Raw genomic sequence first — 7,082 nt, forward strand, 5'->3', positions numbered from 1 at the left:
AACCCACAACTTACATAACACTCAATGGTGAAAAATTTTAGGCTTTTCCCTTAGGATCAGGAACAAGACAAGGATGTCCACTCTCAAAAATTTTATTCAACATAGTATTGGATGTTCTGGCCACAGTAATCAGAGCACAAAAAGAAATAAAAGGCATCAAAATTGGTAAGGAAGAAGTAAAACTTTCACTATTTGCAAATATTGTACACGGAAAACCCTATAAACTCCACCAAAAAAAAAACAAAAAACAAAAACAAAACCCAAAAAACTAGAACTGATAAATTTATTCAGTAAGGTCACATAGTACAAAATAAATGTACAGAAATATGTCACATTTCTATATACTAACAATGAAGTAGCAGAAAGATAAATTAAGAAAATAATTCCATTTATGATTGCACCAAAATAATAAAATACATAGAAATAACTTAACCAAAGAGGTTAAAGACCTATACTCTGAAACCTATAAATATTGATTTAAAAAATTGAAGATGACAAAAACAAATGGAAAGATACTCCATGCTCATGGACTGGGAGCACAAATATTGTTAAAATGTTTATACTAGCCAGGCTGTATGCTTCTCTCCACTTGACAGATAGTTGCATCTCCTGGTAGAGTGCCAGCCATGTCCCCAAGACATAATGGTGAAGGTAAATGGATTTGCCCATATTGGATGTTCGGTTAACAGGACTGCTTTTAACTGTGGATATTGTTGCCATCAATGACCTCTTCATTGACTTTATATACATGGTATATATGTTCCAGTATGAGTCCACCCACAGCAAATTCAGTGGCACAGTCAAGGTTGAGAGAGAGAAACTTGTCATCAGTGGAAAGCCCATCTCCATATTGCAAGAATGAGACCCTGCCAACATCAAATGGAGTGATGCTAGTGCTGAGTATGTTGTGGAATCCATTGGTATCTTCCTCACTGTGGAGAAGGCTGTGGTGTCTTCATCATTGTGGAGAACACTTGACGTGTGGGGCCAAGACAGTCAACATCTCTGTCCCTTCTGCTGATGCCCCCATGTTTGTGATGGGCATGAACCATGAAAAATGGCAACACCCTCAACATTTTCAGTAATGCCTCCTGCACTACCAATGGCTTGGCTCTTTTGACCAAGGTCATCCACAACTTTGGCATCATGGAGGGACACATGACCACAGTCCATACTGTCACCTCCACCCAGAAGACAGTGGACAGTCCCTCTGGGAAGCTCTGGTTTGATAGCAGAGGGGCTTCCCAGAATATCATCCCTGCTTCTACTGACACCACCAAGGCTGTAGGCAAGGTCATCTCTGATCTGAATGGGAAACTCACTGGCATGATCATCCATGCCCCCACCAGTGGATCTGACCTGCTGCCTGGAGAAAGCTGCTAAATACAATGACATCAAGAAGGTGGTAAACAGGCATCGGAGGGCCTCCTCAAGGGCGTCCTGGGCTACACCAAGCACCAGGTTGTCTTCTGTGACTGTAACAGTGACACCCACTCCACCTTCGATGCTGGGGCTGGCATTTGCTCTCAAGAACCACTTTGCCAAGCTCATTTCCTGATATGATAATGAATTTGGCTACAACAACTGGCCTCCGAGGAATAAGAGTTCCCTAGACCACCAGCCCCAGCAAGAGGAAGAGAGAGGTCCTCAGCTGGTGGGGAGTTTTTGCTCCAACTCATCTCCCAACAGACTGAGAATCTCCCAACCTCTACACAATTTCCATCCCAGAACCCTTAAAGAAGGGGAGGGGCTTGGGGAGCCCTATCTTGTCATGTACCATCAATAAAGTATACTATACCCATCCAAAAAAACAAACAAACAAAAAAAACAAAACCTATACTACCCAAAGAATCTACACATTTAATGCAATCTCTATCAAAGTAGCAACAGCATTTTTCCCAGAACTAGAACAAACAATCCTAAAATTTATATGGAACCACAAAACCCCCAAATAGCCAAAGCAATCTTGAAAAAGTAGGACAAAACTAGAGGTGTAACAATCTCAGATTTCAAGATATTCTACAAAGCTGTAGTAATAAAAATAGTATGGAACTAGCACAAAAATAGACACATGGATCAACAGAACAGATTAGAAAGCCCAGAAATAGACCCACAATTACATAGTCAAAGGTCACTTTCTCATCCCATAACACAAAAATAAACTCCAAATGGATTAAAGACCTACATGTGAGACCTGAAACCATAAAACTCTTAGAAGATACCATAGGTAGTAATTTATCTGACACTGACTATAGCACCATTTTTCTAGATATATCTCTTAATGCAAAGGAAAAAGAAGCAAAAATGAACTATTGAGACTACATAAAAAACAAACAAACAAACAAACAAAACCTTCTGCATAGCAAGAAAACAATCAGCAAGACTAATAGACAATCTACTGAATGTGAAAAGATATTTGCACATAACATATCTGATAAAGTATTAGCATCCAAAATATATAAAGAATGTATAACAGTCAACAAAAACCCAAACAATCTAATTAAAAATGGGCAGAAGGCATGAACAGAAATTTCTCCAAAGAAGACCTACAGATGGACAACAGACACATGAAAAGATACTCATCACTAATTATCAGGGAAATGCACATCAAAACCACAGTGATATATCACCCCATACCTGTCAGAATGGCCAAAATAAAATCACAAGAAACAAGTGTTGGCGAGGATGTAGAGTAAACAGAACCCTCGGGCAGTGTTGGTGTGAATGCAAACGAGTGCAGTCACTGTGGAAAACAGAGTGGAGGTTCCTCAGAAAATTAAAAATAGAATTATAATATAATATAGTAATTCCAATACTAGGCATTTACCCAAAAAAAACCAAAAACCCTAATGTGAAAAGATATATACACCCCTGTTTATTGCAGCATTATTTATAATATTTGCAATCACATGGATTGAGCTAGAGAGTATAATCTTAAGTAAAATAAGTCAGTTGGAGAAAGACAAGTACCATATGATTGCACTCATATGGACAATTTAAAAAACAAAACAAGAAACAAAGAAAAAACAGAGATAAACATAAAAACAGACTCTTAACTGCAGAGAACAGATGATTACCAGAGAGGAGGTGGGTGGGGGCATGGTTGAAATAGGTGAAAGAGATTACAAATACACTTGTCATAGCGAGCACTGAGTAATGTATAGAACCTGAAACTAATATAACTCTGTTAACTATACCAGAATAAAAAAAATAAATTAAAACATAATTACTATAAAGCAGATATAAGATGTTTCTGTGTCTCAATCTCTTCCCCTAGTTTTTTCAGATCTCCTGTCAATTTCTCAGGTCTGATTCTTTCCACTTACAGGGATTAGTATAGTTGCCTCCTTATTTCTTCCTCAAGTTCTAGCGTACCTCACCTCCAAAATATCCTCCACTTGACTGCTGGGCTACTGTAGGGAGTAGTAAGTCTGAACATTTATTCCTTTGCCTACAAAATCCTTCATAGCTTCCCAATGTCAGCGAATAAACTCAATCTCCTTAGCTTAGCATGCTGTCTCCTGACCTGGCATCTGTCTAGGAGTATCACCTCTTTTCACTCCTTTAGACCATTGCTAAGCTCTAGCTTTATTGAACTGGTTGAGGTTTATAATAACTGGCATATTATTTGCCAAATCTAATAACTGGCCATTTCCCACCCAGGCCTTCACTCCTGTGCTTACCTTCTATGTAGTTAATGCATTATTGCACATTATTTTAGCCTAATATTACCTCTGCAGAAAGGTCTTCCTGTCAACTCTACCTGCTCTCACTTAAATCCAAGTTCCTCTTTATATCACATCAGACTGCCATTGATAGCCTTTTTTGTCTCCTTGTGTAATGTTGGTTTCCTCCATTAGAGTACTACTCTTTGAGGCAAGGAAACTGTCTATTATGGTCACTGTTTTATCTCTGGAGTTTAGTGCAGTTTCTGTTACACATAATGGCTATTCCACAAATACAGGTTGAATGATGAAGTAAATGTGCTCATAGAACAAACAGATTTGAGGGCTCAGTGGGACTCATCTGCATTAAGAAGAAAAAAAATCAGGGACATTTGACCTTGGTTCTAAATCCAATTTTCCAGTAAAACAATTATACTTTTAGCAAGATGTGATGACAATTTAAATTGGGACAAGGAATCCATCCAAATCCCAAAACACATTCCCCCTATTTTATGATGTTGACCTATACTCGTGACACATTTGGTTTAAAGCTCTTAATTTCTTGATCCCCTCTTCCCTGCAGGTTAATCTAAAATTCTATTCCTGCCTGTGTTGCTTTTCTATAGAAAACTGTCCTACATATCTTCAAACTAATTCTGTGACTTCTCAGTGACAAACATGATAAGAACACTAAAAATATTTGCTTTTTTCAATATTTCTTAATTTATTTTGGCACTGTTTATTTGGCATGTGATTCACAGACTTATTTAGTCATTCAATATTTAATGACTTGAAAGGTGCTCTGTGCAAAGCACTGTGGGAGGCACGAGGATGAAATATGGTCCCTTTCTTCTCTGAAAATGCTCAGCATAAAGTAGGGGATATAAACATTATTAAACTCAAACATTATTGACAATAGTTTCATGACATAGTAAGAATCTCAAATGCGATTGGAGGAGGGAGACCTGAATTCTCCTCTCTAGATTGAGCATTAAGTGACTATGATATTTGCAAGTAACTTTAACTTTCTGGGCCTTAGTTTCTTATTTGTCATAAGGGATTTGAATTACATAAACATTAAATTAGTTTTCTAATTTATACAAATTGTTGTGGATTTAAGAAATTAAATTTTAAGAAATAAAATGTCTAGCAATGTGGCAAATATTAAATAAATAATAATTCTCAGTTGGCAAATATCTTTTGACATGCACCTTCCTATAAACTGTTAGCAGATGTGTAAATTAGTGTAACCTATTTATAAGACTTAAAAACGTGAGTTGAGCATGCAATTCTAATTTATAAGAAATTCTGTTACAACAAAATTTTTAAGCTATTTAATAATTGCATAAATATACACAATTAAGAGAGCAGATGAACACTTCATGGTGCATTTCAGCCATTAATTCTATTTTTGGAAAGTATTCAAAACCCTTACAAAGTATTAGACCCTCTTTTAGGTGATGCATGTATAACTTAATTCTTACCACAAATGTATGAAGTAACACTATTAGTATGACCACATTGCAAATGAGATTATAGTTAAATAATTCACTTAGTGTATGTCTAGCGTGTAATAGGGTCAGGATTTGAACTGAGACAGTTTACTCCATAATCCAAACAGAGCTGTGCCAAGCTCTACTTTTCCATGGGGCAAAATAGTATGACATAAAGCAAAATATAGAGGATGAATCTGAGGTAAAATATAGGTGGAAACAATCAGAAATAATAGGCAAGAATTAATGAGTATGTGAGGACAGTGGAAATGGAAAAAGAACAGATAGCTTGAGATATATGTGACAGGATTGTGGAGAATCAAGGAATTGAATGTGGAGGGAAATAGAAGAAATTATGGGGGTTAATTAATAATGACAATAACTATACTAATGCTGCAGCTCCTATTTATTAAAAAGCCACTGTTTCAAATACTGTCCTAGTTATTTAACACACTGTCGTACAAATTAACAGGATTTGATTAGTAGAGATAATTAAGTTGAATCCAATTTCAAACTCATGGGGTTTGAAGTGCCCAGGGGATATGCTAACTATTGAGGTATCTTTAGATGAGAGTGAATGATGCAGAATGAATCAGAGAGAATCTGGGAGATTTCTCCTCCTTAAGAGAAGCAGGAATCTCAGAAAGCAGAAATTTTAATGGCATTTCTAGTTTTCTATCTATTGATTTATTGATCTATCTTCAGTTTTACAAGCGTTAATTTTGTGAGTTATAAAAGAAGTCACAATATACCCAAAAGAAGTCACCTCTTCATTTTTTTGTGTAACTGATTTTTCTCATGAGACTTCACTCACTAGGTGGTGATCAACAAAACACACACACACAAATAAAAAAAAAACACAAACGGGCAAACTGTTTTAAGCCATTCTTCCTTTTTGAACAATCTGTGTGATTTTTTAGTCTTCTGTTACAAAATGTTTCAAAATTATAGAAAAGAGTAGAAGAAAACATTATAACCTTAATTTATCCATTATCTACACTTAATAATCAACAGCATTTTACCAAGTTGATTTTATCTTTTTTTTCTTGCTGTGGTATTTTATTTTAGTTTTTAAACGTTTATTTATTTTTGAGACAGAAAGAGAGAGAGAGAGCACACAGCAGGGAGAGGCAGGAGAGAGAGAGAGATGAGAGGGGGACAGAAGATCTGAAGTGGGCTCTGTGCTAATAGCAGAGAGCCAGATGTGGGGCTCCAACTCACCAACTGTGAGATCATGACGTGAGCCCAAATCAGACCTCTAAGTATTTTGAATGCATCCCAAAGAAATCGGGACTTTTTCCTTTATATCTTTTCTATAACTATTATACCTTGAAATTAATGATATTTTAGTACCATCTAATATTCACTCTATTTTTTAAAATTCCCTAATTGTCCTCAATGAGCATCATATTTGTTCAAAGCAGGATCGAATAAAAGATCATAATTGCATTTTATTTTACCTGAAAGAGTCCTTTTTTTTTTGTTAATCTAGAAGAGTCTCTCCTTTTCTTTTTATACCACCAACTTGTTGAAGATAGCAGGTCAATTGTCCTATAGAATGACACACATGTAGCTTGAACCCCTCTAATAAGAAAACTTTGCAGATGATGCTATATGCTTCATATTGCACTGTGTCAGAGGGTACATGACTTCTGGTTGTCCCACCATTAGTGATGCTAAGATTGATTACTTCATTAAAGAGTTTATAAAGTTATACTTTCTCTTTGCAACATATATTTCATGGGTCATACTTTATATCCATTCAAATATTCAGTCCTCTGTGAACATATTTCACTCAATAGTTTTAGTGTGCATGGGTGATCCTTGTTTAAATAAATTATTTAATGAGGGTTACAAAACATGCAGTTTCTTTTGGCTACATATTTAATCTTTCAAACATGTTTCCCCTTATACACACATACAC

At 36.0% G+C, this 7,082-nt stretch overlaps 1 pseudogene; it reads left to right on the forward strand.

Annotated features, from left to right (window-relative positions):
- The first annotated feature begins 642 nt into the window (after positions 1-642).
- Positions 643-1,786, forward strand: LOC123610345 (annotated as a pseudogene).
- Positions 1,787-7,082: the final 5,296 nt, after the last annotated feature.

This window comes from Leopardus geoffroyi, chromosome C2, assembly GCF_018350155.1.
Source record: "Leopardus geoffroyi isolate Oge1 chromosome C2, O.geoffroyi_Oge1_pat1.0, whole genome shotgun sequence".
In the NCBI taxonomy this organism is placed as follows: Eukaryota; Metazoa; Chordata; class Mammalia; order Carnivora; family Felidae; genus Leopardus; species Leopardus geoffroyi.